The sequence below is a fragment of the Lepus europaeus genome, chromosome 15, assembly GCF_033115175.1.
Source record: "Lepus europaeus isolate LE1 chromosome 15, mLepTim1.pri, whole genome shotgun sequence".
Lineage (NCBI taxonomy): Eukaryota > Metazoa > Chordata > Mammalia > Lagomorpha > Leporidae > Lepus > Lepus europaeus.
The window spans coordinates 12943961-12963087 of NC_084841.1; positions in this window are offsets into that span (position 1 = coordinate 12943961).

The following is a 19127-nucleotide window of genomic DNA, read 5'->3' on the forward strand; positions in this document are numbered from 1 at the left end:
CACACACACACGCACCACACACACACTGAACCAAAATACAGGCACCAAGGCATGATGTGACAGTGCATGCACATGCAAGCACGTAAGCCTAATACCCAAAGAAATGTACCTGGAACTGTGTCCATGCTTGTGCAAAGACAGCTGCCTTAAGCATTGCTCCAAGGAGAATGAGTGTGCAGGGGAGATTGGAGCAAATATGTATCAGGATGTTTTAGATGCTCAATTCTAAGCAGGTCCAACAAAAAGCACACACCACAAGAGGATCAGAGGATGCGCAATTTCCCTAAGAGTACTCAGGTCAACAATGGCAGGCGGGTTCTGGCCCTCCTTACGCTCTTTCACTCCACAGGGCTGAGCTGTCTCCCTCGGGGATGTGGAGCGGCTGTCCCAGATCTATACGGCGTCTACAGTCAGAACCACATGCAGTGAAAAGACAGTGGTGCTCCCTGCTCAGAGTCTCTTCTCACTAGGAAGTTGCCCCCACACATACAGACCCTTTCCACTAGGGTCCCCAGTGCCAGGGCTGGATCATAAGCCCCAGTACTAGCCTGACAATAATCTGGGATCATGAGTACATAGCAAGTGTAGGGAGCTGCACGTGGAGGGACAGAGGTGAGTGGTACCTGTTGAAGAAACAGAAAACAGTGACTGGCCAGGGGCTCAGGACCAAACAGGGGGAGATGGGAACATTTATCTTGCCTGAACCTTGGAAGTCTCTCTGGGTATCATATTGCAAAGCATGAAGTGATACTGTCTCCACCTTTCTAGATGTATGTAACAAGCGAAGGCCCAGATAATTAGGTGTCACCATGTTTGGTCATTACTTGGGAACATCAGAAGCATTTTGCAACTTTCTCAGCACCAGGAGAAAGCTGGGAAAGGATTATGTTCTTAGATGCCTTACACCATAAAAACACACAAGTTTTGTTTTTTTTTTTTTTTTGGGGGGGGGGTTTATTTAATAAATGTGAATTTACAAAGTGCAACTTTTGTATTGTTGTGGCTTCCCCCAACCAACCTCCCTCCCTCCCGCGGCCCTTCCTTCTCCCACTCCCTCTCCTATCCTGCCCTTCATCGAGTTTCATTTTCAATTATCTTTATATACAGAAGATCAACTTAGCATATACTAAGCAAGGATTTCAACAGGCTGCACTCACACAACCACACAAGGTATAAGGTACTGTTCGACTAGTAGTGTTTTTACGTTTCATAGTAAAACACATTAAGGACAGAGATCCTACGTGGGGAGCATGTACCCAGTGACTCCCGTTGTTGATTTAACAATTGGCACTCTTATTTATGGCGTCAGCAATCACCCGAGACTCTTGCCATGAGCTGTCTAGGCTATGGAAGCCCCTTGAGTTCACCAACTCTGAACTTGTTTAGTCAAGGCCATATCACAGTGGAGGTTCCTTCCTCCCTTCAGAGAAAGGTGCCTCCCTCCTTGATGGCCTGTTCCTTCTGCTGGGGTCTTGTTCACCAGGATCTTTCATTTAGGTTGTTTTTGCCACCGTGTCTTGGCTTTCCATGCCTGTGAGACTCTCATGGGCCTTGTAGTCAGATCCGAATGCCCCAAGGGTTGATTCTGAGGCCGGAGTGCTGTTTGGGGTGTTTGCCATTCTATGAGTCTGCTGAACAGACAAGTTTTATAAAGGCCCTTCTTAGTCAACCCAGGCTGCTACAACAAAAATATCAGGGGCCAGCACTGTGGTGCAGCAGGTTAAGCCGCTTCCTGCAACACCAGCATATCGTATCAGAGCATCAGTTCAAGTCTGGCTGCTCCACTTTTTTTTAAAGATTTATTTTATTTATTTGAAATATTAACAGAGAGAGGTAGAGTGAAAAATAGAGGTCTTCTGTCCTCTGGTTCACTCTCCAAATGGCTGCAATGGCCAGAGCTGGACTGATCTGAAGCCAGGAACTTCCTCCAGGTCTCCCACATGGGTGCAGGGTCCCAAGCACTTGGGCCATCCTCCACTGCTTTCCCAGGCACATTAGCAGAGAGCGAGATGGGAAGTGGAGCATCTGGGACTTGAATTAGTACCCATATGAGATGCCGGCACTGCAGGCTTGGGCTTTAACCAGCTGCGCTACAGCACTGGCTCCGCTGCTCCACTACTGATCCAGCTCCCTACTAATGCACCTGGGAAAGCAGCAGACTATGACTCAAGTATTTGGGCCCCTGCCACCCACCTAGGAGACTCAGATGGAGTTCCAGGATCCAGGCTTCAGCCTGGCCCAGCCCTGGCCATTGAGGCCATCTCAAGAGTGAACCAGCAGATGGAAGATTGACCTCTCTATCTCTTCCTCTCTCTCATAACTCTACCTTTCAAATAAATAAGTAAATATTTTAAAAAAAAACCATGACATAAACAGCATACATTGACCTCTGACAGTTGTTGAGGCTGGGAAGTTGAGTTCAGGGTGCTGTAAGGCCAGCAAATACTCTCTTCTTGGTTACCAGATAGGTTAACCTTCATGCTGCATCCTAAAGTGGCAGAAAGAGAACCAGCTAGCCCTCCAGTCTCTTCTCATAAAGGCACAACCCCATTCACCAGTTTCACACTCAGGAACTAGTTACCTCCCAAAGGCCCCATCTCCAAATATCACCAGTTTGTCGGGGGAGGCAGTAGAGTTTCAACAGATGAATGGGGGAGGGGGTCACAAACAGTGCACCGCAGGACAGAGGAGAAAGGCAGAGACAGGGTGGTTGCCTGTGCCCAGTCTAAAGCCAACTTCTGACTGGTCATGCGCACATTCAGTGGTAGCTGGGGCTCACCTGGGTTTCTAGAGCAGGCAGCTGAACTGAAAGAAAGTAAAACAAGGCAGAACTGTTACAGAAACTAATTCCACTCCAGAGCTTTGTGAAGCCTGCGGAGTTGTGGATAAGGAGAAAGAACAAGGAATGTCAGCAAGTAACGGCTGAAGCAGGGGCTTAGAAGGCAGAATCTGGGCTTGAGTCCAAAGCTGGCCGTGGATCACGGTGAAACCCTGGACAAGGCCCTCCCAAGGGTGCGGGGCTGTCAGAACATCCAGTAAGCGATGAGGGGCATGTTCTGAGTCAGCAGCGAGAGGAGACAGGGATTATTCACTGGCAAATCCAGGCGATTTGAAAGTTAAGACTATAATGCTCATAGACACCAGGAAAAGATGGGCAAGCCACCACGGTGTTTGGCAGTTCCACAGACGTCTGAGGCAGCACTGCTTGTACAGAGAAGGAAAGGGGGTCCTGTGTTCCCCTCCAGCCCTCCTTTAGTGCCCCACTCAGTCCTTCTCCTCCCCATCCAGTTCTCAGGAATCTGGTGCTTTTGTGGGGTCAGCCCCTACCCCTCTTGCTCCCTCAACTCCTGAAACACTTCTCCCTCTTGAGACTGAACTCTTACGCCCTGTGCTTCATCAAATCTTCCCTAATCTCTGTGCTTCACCAAAATTTACCTCCCAGGACCCAGCGTTGGAGTGTAGCAGGTAAAGCCGCTGTGTGCAGAACCGGCATCCGATATGGGTGCCGGTTTGAGTCCTGGCTGCTCCATTTCTGACCCAGCTCCCTACTAATATTCCTGGGAAAGCAGTGGAGGATGGACCAAGTGCTTGGGTCCCTGCAAACTCAGAAGAAGCTCCTGGCTCCTGACTTTAGCCTGGCCCAGCCCCAGCAGTTGTGGCCATTTGAGGAGTGAACTAGCGGATGGAAGACCTCTTTCTGGCTCTCCCTCTCTGTCTGTAACTCTGAGTTTCAAATTAACAAAATAAAAAAAAAACTTACCTCCTGCTCTATATACTTTTGGCTCCATGTACTGAGAGGGCACCTAAATGTCAAGCTAGGATGCTCACAGTTGATCAATGCCCTAAAGTGCCCCCATCATCCTCCCCCTCTCCCACCTCCCAGGTGGCATTTTCACTCAACAGTCACTCTATGACTTCATGTGAGAAGACTTCTACCATCCCTGAAATTATTAGTCTGTTGTGTTTACAGCTGAGGCAAGACTTGTCTTGGAAAAAACATTCTTTTGCTTTAGAGGGAGTATAGCAAAGTGGAAAAAATTGTAGGCTCTGGGTTCAAATCCCACCTCCTAGTCAACTACATGAACTTTGACATTTCTATGTCCAAATGTCCTTCACAAAGGAAAGAAAGGTAGAGAGGAAGAGACACAGAGAAAGTGGGAAAAGGATGACAGTAAATATGGAATTGGATTGATATGAAGATTTAATGAATGCCATGGCCTAAATGTGTCCCTCCCAAATTCATATATTGAAGTCTTAATCCCAAATGTGATGGCATTTAGAAGTGGGGACCTTTGGGGTAATTAGGTTTAGATGAGGTCATGAGGGTGGGGTTCCATGATGGGATTAGTGTCCTTATAAGAAAAGGCAAGGATATCAGAGTCTGTCTCTCTCTTTCCCTCTCCCTCCCTCCCTACCACCTCTTTCCTCCATGAAGATAAGAAGGAGACTGTCTACAAACCATGAACAAGGTCCTTATCAGAAGGCAAATTTTCCAGTACCTTTATCTTGGATTTGCTAGCCTCTGAAACTGTGAGAAAAACCTATTTGAGTCATCCAGCCTTTGGAGTTTTGTTATAGCAACCTGAGCTAACTGAGTCAATGAACTAATGCATGGAAATAGAATAGAATGAAAGGCATTGATGCGGCACTGGCACCCCGGGTTCTAGTCCCTGTCGGGGCGCTGCATTCTGTCCCGGATGCTCCTCTTCCAGTCCAGCTCTCTGCTGTGGCCCCGGGAGTGCAGTGGAGGATGGCCCAAGTCCTTGGGCCCTGCACCTGCATGGGAAACCAGGAGAAGCACCTGACTCCTGGCTTCAGATCAGCCCGGTGCGCCGGCTGCAGCGTGCCGGCTGCAGCGGCCATTGTGGAGTGAACCAACAGAAAAGGAAGACCTTTCTCTCTCTCTCTCTCTCTCTCTCTCTCTCTCACTGTCCACTCTGCCTGTCAAAAAAAAAAAAAAGGCATTGATGCACTGACAGATACCAGACATATGCTAAAGGTTTATTGCCAGTAACAGGAAGGATGGAGTTTGCTGATTGAACTTTTCTTTTTACTACTGCATCTAAATAGTTGTTTTATCTTGATTGCTGTGTTTGTTGATATCCTAAGGCAAGTGTCCTACTCATCCCCTGTAGTCCCGGCCCTGGTTAATATTCTTTGGCACTTACTAAGTGCTCAGTGATGGTTAGCTGTTATTTATATAGCAGGTAAGGACAAAAGGGTATTTATTAATAAAATTTTCATCAATAATGTTGTTGGTATTGGTTTTCTAATTGGTCCAGTGAAGAAATCCATTTACAGATCCCTTCCCTGGTACTTCTTGGCCATTACTTCCCATTGTGATTTATGAATAGGTCAGAATGTGGTGAAAACAGCGTAAGTTGTACCACAGCCTGACCCAGAAAGATGTATGACCACCAGTAACGGAACAGCCTAAAATCAGGTGGGAGGGGTCTGGCCAGATCATCAGTCTCCATATGGATCCTTGTCTTAAGTACAGAACAAGTTCAGTAAGGCCCTTTTTGTCTCTGAGTCCCACCTGCCTTGTTAGGGCTGACTCCTGGCCATGCCTGAAATGGGATCTACAGAAAACCTTCTCACATCCTATCATCCACAGGGAATATCCCTTCTAAATATGACAAGTGGTACAATAACCACCTCCAAAATTATGTCCCTATTTATTCTCCCGTATTTCTGAAACCCTTTTCTTTCAGGGATTTTAAGTCACTTTCCAAAATCTACCTAGCTACAGCGTTCCCAGCTATCAGTCAAGAGGAGGTATTATTGCTTCTACTTGATAAGTGCAGGTGCTGTGTAAAAAAAACTCACCTCATTGGATCAATGCATAATGAGACAGTCCAAGCTAGTCTTTAAAACCATGATTCTTGGTTTTATTTCTAGTAATAGTCTAAATCCATCTTCCTCTGCTCACTTGAATATTTAAGAGTTCAATTGTATCTTTAGCAAAACAAACATTTTAAACTGGGAATCCCACTCTATTCCTCATACTGGTTCTACTACAGGTAAAACTCTTCTTGGAAGTTGTGCATTAAAGGGAATCCTTATATGATAAGCATGGCACTGAGCACTACTATGATCAATATTGTGGTTGTTGGTCAAGGAAGTTGAAAAGGGAAAGAGCAGACATATTAGGTATTTGCTGGGGCCACAGTCCTGATGCAATGGGTATCTGGTTAGACAGACCAAGATGTGATATAAACAGCCCAAAATAGGTAACTAGAGCAGGTGAGTCACCACTAAACACCTCTAGACAAAACAAAAAAGGATCATCATGGAATTCTGGCTGTGGCCTAAGAGCTGGGAAACCAGACTCTTCATCTAAGATGTATCCTTAACAAAGAATGTGATTTTGAGGAACTCTATACCTGGGTCTTGGGTGCCTAATCCATAACATGAGGGATTTAGATGAGATAACTTGTTTTCTATGTGGGTTCCTCCACCAAATAGAAGTGCCTTAAGGCTACTGTGGGAAGAGGTATGGGGACTCAACATGATAGAGCTCAGGAGCCACCATATTTGGACCAAGTAATTCCACTTTCATCTGTCTTATATACAGACAATTCCCAACTTACAATGGTTCAACCTATAATTTTTCAAGTTTACAATGGAGTAAAAGTGATACACGTTCTGTAGGAATTGCACTTGGAATTTCAAATTTTGATCTTTACTTGGACTAGTGATATGTGATGTGATCTTCCCTTGGAATATTGAGCAATGGCACAATCCTAAGATGAAATGAATGACACCCTAGTACGACACCCATAGTATACAGTATGCATACATGCATGTTAAATATATTTTTCACTTAGGATACTTTCAACTTAAAGTGGATTTATTGGAGCATAGTCCATAGTGAGTAGATGAGAGTCTGCATTGGGATAGCACCTAAAAGTCTGTCTGAATAAAGAGCTCTGAAGTTGATAATAAAGCAAAGCAAAACAAAACAAACCAGGATAGAATGGGTATTCTTAAACCTTTCTTCCATTTCCATTAGTCAATGAATCAATGAAAAGAAAGTAAAGCGCTTTATGAATGCACAGTCTTTGATGCCCTCTAGCCGAAGACCCTCAGGAACACACAGTCATTGAACAAATTGGGTTTATTATTTATTACATCAAAGAAGAAAACTCACCATGACAGACCGTCTCATTTAGCCTGGTCATTTTTGGGGAAATAGGGAGGGAAAGGGAGAGTCTAAGGAAGTGGGCTTTGGTCTAGATTGGCTATGGTCAGAAAGTGGGGGAGGTCCTGTGACAGTGGGTATCAATAAATCTTATTTATAGGGAGGGCAGACTGGAGCAAGGACAAAACTGTAATTGGTAAAGAAACAGCATTCATTTTACTGAGAGAGGGGATGTGTGGCATTTTATGGGTCTCACAGTGGCCTTGTTTGTTCTCACTTCATCATGGTCTCAGAGTGACCTTGCCTGATGCTGCTTGTTCTGGGAGATTGTTTACGTGAGCAGGAGAACAACCAGGCCCAGCTATGAGCCCCAAGCCAGCTTGAAATAACACTGAGGTCCAGCTAAGAATATCGGACCAGCACCTATATGTCAGGGGCTGTTTTCTATTTCTTTATTTTTTTTTACCTCCCTAAAAAATGTGCTTTAATTGAAGGTCAGAACCTTAAATTAGCACCTACCTATCTAAAGTCCATTTAAAATTAGATGCTTCTTTGAATAACCTGCTCAAAATGTTCTGGGAAATATTTATGTGGGAAAAAAAATCTTCCTCAAAGTGTCTTCCTCACCTGATAATTTGCTCTTTTCTTGCCCACCCTAATCTTGTCCCACCCAGGGAAAACTGGGATGATGTTGACATTTATCTACTTTTTGTTCATATCCTTGTGAAATTCTGAAGGGATAAAAAAATGAACAAAGAACAAAAAGGGAGAAGGATGAAGACACAAAAAATATTTCACAAATGCTTCTCATTGCACTGATAAGCTAGCCAGAACATACACTGCCTGATCTTTCATTGATCGGGGACAGGCCTGTGGCTATATTAGCATCAAGGTAGAACTCTGCATAAAGAAATAATTTGGAGGGCCAGCGCTGTGGCACAGTAGGTAAAGCCACCACCTGCAGTGCCACCATCCCATAAGAGCACTGGTTCGAGTCCCAGCTGCTCCACTTCCGATCCAGCTCCCTGCTAATGTGCCTGGGAAGGCATCAGAAGATGGAACCAAGTCCTTGGACCCCTGCATCCCTATGGGAGACCTAGAAGAAGCTCTAGGCTCCTGGATTCAGATCAGCCCAGCTCCGGCCATTGCAGCTATTAGGAGAGTGAAACAGCAGATGGAAGATGTCCATTCGTTCGTTTGTTCTCTCTCTCTCTCTCTCTCTCTCTCTCTGCCTCTGCCATTGCTCTCTGTAACTCTGCCTTTCAAATAAATAAATAAATCTTTAAAGAAAAAAAGGAATTTGGAAGATCTGTGTCCCTTTGAAGGAAAATGGAACTGAAATGAGACTGTTCAACAGACACTTAATTCTTTTGGGGGAGAAAGAGAGAAGGGGATATGAAAGTAAATTGTATTTGAGCTTTTAGTAAATACATATAAAAATGGGTGAATATCAATTATAACGTACTCATACATACACGAACATAGGCTTTGCTTGCTTTTTAGATATGCATATGTAACTCATAATTAACTGCAGGAAAGAGGTGACTAGTAGACTGAATGGTTAGTAGGAAACATACAATGAGAATATTTTAAGTACCTGGCTTACACTCGTCTCATTTTTGGTCAGCCCTAGCAGGATCATGGCATCTATCTTAAGATGAGTGACAATAGGTTAGAGCAAGGACCCTGACTGAGGAATCCAAAGATCCGTGCTCCAGCCTCACAATGGACCGGGAAGACGAGGTTGGCTGTGCCTGCCTTTCTGGAACTCCAGGGTCCCTAGCTCTACACTGGAAGATTTGGACAAGAGGCTTTTTGAAGTCCTTTCCAGATGTTGTGCAGTCAGCACGGAATATACGCCTTCTCTTCATCAGATAGATGTGCCTCCTCCGTGGCTGCTGATCCCTCGGGTGTGAGCTCTCCAGTTTGCGCTCCAGGCTGGCAGAGTCAACATTTGTTGCATTTAGCACCCATGCACACTGCATTCAACTTAAAATACAAGCCCAGTTAAAAGTTTCATCTTTGTATTTGTTATCTACACAGACTCCCTGTTCACACTCTGTGTGGTTTAGTTGACAAACCAAAGAGAGTAATTCCATTGTCTTGGCCACTGTGTTTGAGTGGTCTATATAAATACCAAACTTGAGTTTTTTCCATCAAAGTATATGCACCAGCTTATGAGGTGAGCAGAGACGTGAACCTGGGAGGATGTGAGCTTGTTCAAGTTCTTAATCTAATTACAAATTTAATACAAAAAATAACTCCGCTTCCTTCACAGGAGAAAACAAAGAGAGGAGAGGAGAATTCATAGATATAAAAAACCTCAACCAAACACAATATATGGAACTTATTTGGATTCTGATTTAAGGATAAAAAGAAATCAAGGAAATGTGATCTGGCAGGGTATCTGGCAATATAAATAATCACAGTTAATTTTTTAGGCATGAAAATAACATTGCAGGTATTCTTGAAAAGAATCTTTATCCTCTAGAAATACACAATGACATATTTATAAATGAGTTAACATCTGAGATTTATTTTAAATCATGTGTTAGGGGAAGGAATAAATCAAAACAAGGTTGGCTAGGTGTTGATAAGGGTTGAAGATGGTGATGGGAACACAGTGCTCATCGGATCATTCTCCCTACTTTTAGATATAATTGAAATTTGCATTAAATGTTTAATAAAATTAAAAATTAAATGTATATACTTTTTAAAAACATTTCTTTCCCCTGTCCTTTAAAAAAAAAAAAAAGGATTTATTTATGGGGTCGGAACTGTGGCATAGTGAGTAAAGCCACCACCTGTAGTGCCAGCAATCCATATGGGTGCCAGTTCAGGTCCCAGTGGCTCCAATTCCCATCTAGCTTCCTGCTGTAGCCTAGGAAGGCAGTGGAAGATGGCCAGAGTCCTTGGGCCCCTGCACCCACGCAAGAGATGCAGAGAAGCTCTTTGCTTTTGCCTTCAGCTCAGCCCAGCTCCAGCCATTGCAGCCATCTGGGGAGAGAACCAGAGGATGGAAGACCTCCCTCCCTCCCTCTCTATAATTCTGCCTTTCAAATAAATAAATAATCTTTTTAAAATATGTGTTTATTTATTTGAAAGGTGGAGCTATGGAGAGGCAGAGGCAGAGAGAGAAGAGAGAGAGAGAAGAGAGGAGAGAGGAGAGAGGGAGGAAGTCTTCCTTGGGGCCAGCTTTGTAGTGTAGCAGGTGAGGTCACCGCCTGCACTGACAGCATCTCGTAAGGGCACTGGTTCAAGTCCTGGCTGCTACACTTCTGATGCAGCTCTCTGCTATGACCTGGAAAAGCAGTAGAAGATGGCCCAGTCCTTGGGCCCTTGCACCTGTGTGGGAGACCCAGAGGAAGTTCCTGGCTCCTGGTTTTGGATCGGCCCAGCTCTGGGCGTTGTAGCCATTTGGGGAGTGAACCAGCCCAGTGGATGGAAGACCTCTCTCTCTCTCTCTCTCTCTCTGTGTGTGTGTGTGTGTGTGTGTGACTCTGTCTTTCAAACAAATAAAATAAACCTTTTAAAAAAGAAAGAGAAAAGAAAGAAAGAAAAAAGAGAGAGAGAGAAATAAAGAAAGAAAGAGAGAGAGAGAGAGAGAGAGAGAGAGAGAGAGAGAGAGAAAGAAAAGAAAGTCTTCCATCCTCCGCTGGTTAACTCCCCAAATGGTCACAGCAGCCAGAACTGGACCGATCCAAAGCCAGGAGCCAGGAGCTTCTTCCAGGTCTACCACACAGGTGCAGGGGCCCTAGGACTTGGACCATCTTCTACTGCTTTTCCAGGCAATAGCAGAGAGCTGGATTGGAAATGGAGTAGCCAGGACTCAAACTGGAGCCCACATGGGATGCTGGCGCTACACGCAGCATCTTTACCCGTTACACCAGAGCACTGGCCCCTGTATATACTTTTTTACACAAAATTCTGCTTTGGCAAAGTATTGATATAAATTACAGACAAAGTTTTTTTTGTTTTTTTTTTTTGTTTGCTTGTTTTTGTATTTTGTGTGTGTGTGTGTGTGTGTGTTTGACAGGCAGAGTGGACAGTGAGAGAGAGGAGAGAGGAAGGTCTTCCTTTTTCCGTTGGTTCACCCCATAATGGCCGCTGCGGCCAAAGTGCTGCGGCTGGCACACCATACTGATCCGAAGCCAGGAGCCAGGTGCTTCTCCTGGTCTCCCATGTGGGTGCAGGGCCCAAGGATTTGGGCCATCCTCCACTGCCTTCCCAGGCCACAGCAGAGAGCTGGACAGGAAGAGGAGCGACCAGGACAGAATCCAGCGCCCTGACCGGGACCAGAACCCGGTGTGCTGGTGCCACAGGCGGAGGATTAGCCTATTGAGTCGTGGTGCCAGCCAGGTGTTTGTTTTGACATCATGTGCAATGGAATGAAATTAAAAGTTGAACCACAGGTAAATAGTTATCATCATTCCATCAAATATAATGATATATGCCTCTTCTTTATGTTTAGGAAGTTTTTAAAGACAGAAATATTCCTATTATGCATTACTATTTATTAACTAAAATATATATCAAGATTATATCTCATGTGAAATCTGTATTACATTAAAAAAAAAGATTGGATGGATTCCTAAGCAGGGCTCATCATCATGATTTTTTGTTTTTGTTTTTTTTGTTTTGTTTTGTTTTGTATTTATTTGACAGAGTTAGTGAGAAAGAGAGACAGAGAGAAAGGTCTACGCTGATCTGAAGCCAGGAGCCAGGTGCTTCATCCTGGTTTCCCATGCAGGTGCAGGGGCCCAAGCACTTGAACCATCCTCCACTGCCTTCCCGGGCCACAGCAGAGAGCTGGACTGGAAGAGGAGCAACCAGGACTAGAACCCAACACCCATATAGGATGCCAGCACCGTAGGCAGAGGATTAACCAGGTGAGCCACAGTGCCGGCCCCCACCATGATTTTTTGAAGGATCATTGTGGTTAAGATTAGTTTCAAGGGTGATGTAGTGTAGCAGGCTAAGCCCATTTGGGTACCCGTTGTGTCCCAGGTGCTCCTCTTCCAGTCCAGCTCTCTGCTTAAAGCCTGGGAAAGCATGGAGGATGGCCCAACTGTTTGGGCCCCTGCACCCATGTGGGAGACTTGGAAGAAGCTCCTGGCTCCTGGCTTTGAATCAGCTCAGCTCCAGCCATTGAGGCCATCTGGATAGTAAACCAGTGGATGGATGATATTCCCTCTCTCTCTCTCTCTCTCCCTCTCTCTTTCTGCCTTTGCTTCCTTGTAACTCTCCTTTTCAAATGAATAAATAAATCTATATAAAAAAAAAAGATCTGTTTCTGGTGTTAATTGGAGGCTCAGCTCAGTCACTTAATAGCTGTAACATAGACAAAAACCTCCATTTTCCAATCTCTTAAATGGGAATAACAGTGATGCCTATCTTATGGGTTGTAAGAACTAACTAAATTTTGTATAATAAACACCTGCAACAATGTGGCTATGTAGTTAAATGCTTAACACACATTTACTGATACTACTGTTCCCAGTATGGAGCATATAACAATTGTTCAATACTAGTTGTCTGAAATTGAGCTTTTATATGGATTGTACTTAAAATTGTCCTAAGGGTCATTGCAACCTTACTGTACCTCCTTCTTGTAACAAGAACAGACGATAACTATTTACAACATGAGACTGAATCCGTTGCAGAGAAGTCACTGGGACTTTCCCGAGGTGACCCTGGTAGGCTGCTGGCGGTCCAGAATCCATCCACGTTGGCCTCCTGACTCCCCCTCCGCCAGGGCTCCTTTTCCAGCAGCAATAAACGTCATCGTGGGGCTGACTGTTAGCAGCTGTCCATCGGGCCCAGACATTATTTTTAATCCCTCTACTCTAGCAGATAATGGCTCCAAATTCCAGGACTGCAGCGATAAGGGCTCCCCTGCTAAGCACTCACGAGCCAGACGCCATTTAGCGCGCCTGGGCCCAGCCGATAACTGATAGCACTCCACCACTCCTGCTAAATTTAATTTCTCCTGCCCGAGCTGCCCTGTCTGGGCATCTCCAGACGAATGGCGTCCTGACAGCCCATCTTGATTCTGAGGAGCTCACTGGCCACCTTCTGATTGGTATTCTATTTGTATGCAAATAAGCCACTTGCCTTTGTTGCCCTGGATTAATCACCACTATAAAATGGAGTCCTGGTCTTCTGCATCTGCAGAGTTGTGACTATAAGGGCTAGAAGTGACTTTATAGAAAAAGGAAGCCAATTTCTTCACTTTAAAGATAAAAAAAAAAAAAAAAAAAAAAAAAAAAAAAAAAAAAAAAACCCTGGGGCTAAGAGTGGCTAAGTAGATGTCTCAAGGGCATATTACTAGTGAATGCAGTCAGTCCAAAAATTCAAATGGCCCTAGTCCATGTTTTCTGAAAGAACTATTTATTTATTTACTTAAAAGGTAGAGTGACACAGAGAGAGGGAGAGCCAGTGAGAGAACTCTTTTATCCACTAATTCACCCCTAAATGCCTGCAACAGCTGGGGGAGGCCAGGCCAAAGCCAGGAAACAGTAACTGTCCAAGTCTCACACGTGGGTGGCAGGGACCCAAGTACAGGGGCCATGATCTGTTTTTCCTCCCAGGTGCACTAGCTGGAAGCTTGGTCAAAAGTAGGTAGTCAGGACTTGAATCAGGTGCCCAGACAAGGGATTTGGGTGTCCCAAGCAGCAGCTAACCTGCTATGCACTATAGCTCATGTTCTTTTTTTTTTTTTTTTTTTTCAACTTTTATTTAATGAATATAAATTTCCAGTATACAGCTTATGGATTACAATGGCTTCCCCTTCCCATAATTTCCCTCCCACCCGCAACCCTCCCCTCTCCCGCCCCCTCTCCCCTTCCATTCACATTAAGATTCATTTTCAATTCTCTTTATATACAGAAGATCAATTTAGTATACATTAAGTAAAGATTTCAACAGTTTGCACCCACATAGAAACACAAAGTGAAACATACTGTTTGAGTACTAGTTATAGCATTAAATCAAAATGTACAGTACATTAAGGACAGAGATCCCACATCAGGAGCAAGCGCACAGTGGCTCCTGTTGTTGACCCAACAAATTGACACTCTAGTTTATGGCACCAGTAACCACCCTAGGCTGTCGTCATGAGTTGCCAAGGCTATGGAAGCCTTCCAAGTTCCCCGACTCTGATCATATTTAGACAAGGTCATAAAAGACAGGGTGAGGATAGTAACCAATGATCCTAAGAGTGGCATTTACCAGGTTTGAACAATTATACAGCATTAAGTGGGGAAGAGGACCATCAGTACACACAGGTTGGGAGTAGAGCCATTGGTGGTAGAGTAGAGGTTATGATTACAAAGGAATGAGGCCCAAGTGCACTAGACAGGGTCTAGAACAAAGGACAGAGTCATTATTAGAGGAGCTAAGAAAGGTGCTGTCTAAGCTACAAGTAATTTTTCTGATTGAGAGGCAAATGGAACCTGATAGAAGGGGCTTGATAATAATCTGGTGGGCTTTAGGCCTTGTAAATTCAGAGGCCCAGACCTATCTATCTCTTCACATGGGGTATATCCTAAGGGAGGTGTGAACCTCCTAGGGGAAGGCACTCTGTTGACTTTCATTACTTGGCTGGCCTGGGAGGAGAGCTGGCCAGGTAAAGGCAGGTGGCATCTCTAACAAGAAATTTACAGTTCTGCCTGCAATGTTGCTGACCCTACTTGACCATCCCCTCAGCTGCAGTGGTCACTTTGGAAGTTGGGCTGAGTGAAGGGCTTTTCAGCTTGGAGCCAATAAGATCTGTGGCTCTGACCTGGGCATCCTTCGACTCCAGGGCAGGTCCATTTCCAGTGACCCAACTCTTGGCAGAGCTGCCAGGGCTCTTCACAAGCTGACTTCTGCTGAGGCCCAGACTTACCACATTGAAAGCCACTGCAGTGGACTGGCCTGTTGGGTCTCCTTGAGGGCAGATCACCGTACAGATCAGCCATTAATAGGCCTGCCACCCATTGCTTCTGATGCCGAGCTTTCTTTTCCTCCTGGTTTGTGTTAAAGCAGACCAGAGGATGCAAGTCAAGGGAGTGCCCATGTCCCATCTCTAATCTTCGGTGGCCTGAACTACAAGTCTATAGTCACAGGCATGTTCTGTAGTAGTTTTTCTAAGGTAGACAATGCCCATGAGGAAAATTATATTCTCACTTTAAAACTTTCTTTCCCTTTGGTCTGAAAGGGAGGTTTTTTTTTTCTACTTACTGTATACTTCGCTGATGGTGATGTGAATCTAGCTATGAGATTATTATTTAAGCTCTTATTTAAACTTGTTGGTAGAAAGAAACTAAAAACATTTTATATGGTTGTGCTTAAGTTTACTGGTTAAACAAACTACACCATCTTAGATATTTAAGAGGTGTTTTCAAATACATGATTCTTAAAATTTATAGAAGGCATTGGACCTTCTGGTAAATGTTTTATTAAGTTCTTATCTAAGGGTTGAAACGGTTTGCTAAGTATTCATGTAATATTGCTATTGTCAGCAAGTGATCTAGGACTTGCTCCCTCATTTCTCTATTCTAAGCCCAACTTGTTCTTTCATTTCTCTATTCTCTTCAAGGTAGGGAACTAATGCTATTATGAAGGAATCTGTAGGACGCACAATTTAATCTTTAGACCTTATAAGAGATGGCTAACATTTTTCTGTAATAGCATAGCCAAAATAAGAGCTTAAATATAGCTCATGTTCTTATGTCTACACTTAAACCCCAGTTCAGCCAGAGAAAAAACAATCCCAGATTACAGAGGGTTGGGGGAGGTGGGGGGGAGTGAGGGGATATGAGAGAAAGGGAGGCTCAGAAACAAAGGTAAAGGTGGTTTGTCCAAACTGTAGAACTCAGCCCTTCAAAGTAATGATAATAATATGGGAAGCCAATAAGGGAGATAGGATCAGATCGATTAGATTCATAAGCTGGAAACCACACACCCACCACCTGATCTTGCCTGTATACACCCACCTGCCAATCAGACTACATAACCACTCCCCTTTTAGAAGTGAATAAAAGGTGTGGAGCGCCATGGGCCCATCCCTGCTCGCCCATGCGCCTCTTGTGCACTGCCCGGTTTTGCCTCTGCTCCTGGCCCTTCTGCCTGGGTGGCTCCTCCACAGGGCTCTGGTCTGTAGAATCCAGCACGTTGGCCCTGGTCTGCTCTCTGAGATTCTGTTATGGAATTTCCCGTTAACCCCATTAACCCTTCTTAGGCCCCTCTCTTTTAATAGAGCCCTCATGTTCCTGTGTATTTCTCTCACTCTCTAAATAAATCTTAAACTTTACCATTTTGACCTGGTATTTAGAATTCTTGTCTAAATAAATGGCAAGGACCCCCAAAATATTAATTTTGGCATATGCTAGACTATAACAATTGTACTTGGTTAAAAATAAGTTTAGCCCATCAATGAACTTTTTTTAAGTAAAAGATACTTTATAGTATATATAATCATTTAAATTATTGTTTATTTTTATTTAATAACCAGTCTCATTCAGTAATTACAAAGTATACAAATACTATCAAAGAAATGTTCAATAAATATTCTAAGGCAAGAGAGTACCTCATAATTAAATAAAAAAGTTGAAGCAAAAGCTATTAAAATCAAAATGAATAATCAATGAAGGATATCTCATTAGAAAATGAAAAGGAAGAGAACAAGAACGATGATCATTTAGTAAAAACTTGAATCATTGTCATTGACAGCCACTCAAAAAACAAATAACCACCAATAAGGGCAACTAATCCACAAACATCATCAGCACCACCACCACCCCCAGTCTACCAGAGCAGGGCTGACAATACCCGAGGGTAAAATCCCAGGGTCAGATCTGGCCACAAGCAGAGAGAGAACAAAGCTGCTCACAGGTCGCCTGCCCAGGGCTCTAGAGCCCACCACTGAAAGGCTGACCCACCACCCAGCACCGTAGCCATGCTGCTAGTGCATGCCACTTCTGGACGGGCAGAAGCTTCCAAGGCACAGCTGACAAATACTGAAATGGGCCTGATGGGGCCTGCAGAAAACCGACTGTGGGAGTCACTTTGATGGTTACTGCAACATGCTCAGGAGTGAAATTCAGATGTGATATGCAGGCCCTTAGGTGGCAAGGTGGACTTGACATGGGCTGGAAAGCCCCAAGGCCTGAAGAAGATGTCCATGTGGGCAGAGTGGGGCCCAGCACGTGAGTTGCAGAACTGTGGCCACTGAGGGCACCCAGGACCATCTGGTGATATGCTAAGTAGTTTATAACATTGCTTGGTCTCAAAAGGAGGAGAGGAGAGCCCTTTGTGCAAAGAGAACAGGTGAGTATTACACAGGGAGCTGTCATCCCGCATGGCGCCCCCTGCTCCTCCCAGCCAGAGTAAATGTGAACACCAGGAAGAGCTCTTCAGTCAGTGCATGAGGTGGTTGTGTTCCCAGACAGGGAGGTTCCTTATACAGAAAGCACTATTCTAATTGTTTCAGATACATGATATCTAGTTTTTCACAATAATTTTATGAAGTAGGTACTATTTTTTTCTACAATTTATTTATTTATTTGAAAGGCAGCATCAGAGAGAGAGAGACAGAGAGGGAGAGATCTTCCATCTGCTGGTTCACTCTCCAAATGCCCTCAATGGCTGTGGTTGGCCCATGCCAAAGCCAGGAGCCAGGAACTCCATCCAGGTTACTGGCTCCATCCAGGAACTCCATCATTGTTCCCACATGAGTAGCAGGTACCCAAGTATTTAGGCCACCTTCCAACACCTTTCAAGGCACATTAGCAAGGGGCTAGATCTGAAGCAGAGTAGTCAGGACTCAAAGTGGTGCTCCAATTTGGGATGCCAGCATCACAGGCTTCAGCTTAACCTGCTGCACCACAGCACTGGCCCCAAGTAGGTACTATCCATATTTAACACATCTGGAAACAAACCATAGAGAGGTTAAGTAGTTCCCCTAAAGGCACATAGTAAGAGATAGAGCCAAGGACCTAGAAGAGGTGGTCAACTCTGAAGCCCTGGGCAATTCTGCCTTGGCTGCACAGGTGATGCTACCACAGGTGACAAGAGAGCAGAGGTGCTTTTCTAATGCACTCTACCCAGAAACCTAGGAGGCTGCTTGGAACACTGAGGACCTTGGGAAGTAAATAGTACTCAGGGCCTTGGAGCACAGGCAGATCTCACAGAGGACTTCAAGCAAAGGTGCCAGTGGCCCTTGTCCAGAACTATGGAGCACAGAGGGCAAGCAGGCCTGCTCCTGGACAGAAGGAGCCACACACACAGACACACCACACACCCAGAGTCATACAGGTGCCTGGGTGTACTGAGATGTGGGTGTTGGTGTTACTGCAGCTAACTCACACTCCAAGTTCTTGAAGGAAAAGGTCAAGAAGAAGAGAAAAAGCAACTCCACACTATTCTGCCTTCTCTCTTCCTCCATGCCCAGACATCTCCTAGGCCCTTGCTGGGTTAATGTCAATGTCCTCAATCCCTCAAATTACTGACATTAAATAGAAAAAGTTATGCTGTTACCATAAACTGAGCTAACACCAGCTCAAAAACCTATTCAGAAGAACCACCAACCTTAACCCCCATGACTTAGAAATATTCTCTGGACTTCCAAAGTAGAGTAGGAAAATCAGGCAGTGGGTTGAATGGGAAATATCAAATGCACAATAGCAAATTGCATGTACTCTTTAAAAGGAAAACCAGGAAAAGAAGCCAGAACACTGCTGCTTCCCTGGAGTCTGGGTTTCCCACCAGGTATGTCAAATGCCTGTTATTTCTGCCAGCTGCAGATCGGAGAGCCTATTTTGACAGAGGGAGCTAGCAGGAGATGCCACCAGAGGTGCATGTTCCACCCTCCATGGGGACCCAAGCAAGGGTGCTTTCTGAATCTTGTTCAGTTAGAAGAGTTGAGCTTCCCAACTGCAGCCTTCTTTGTGTCCACAAAGAGAGCCAGCGTATTATTATTCCTCCGCCATCCTGTAGGTCA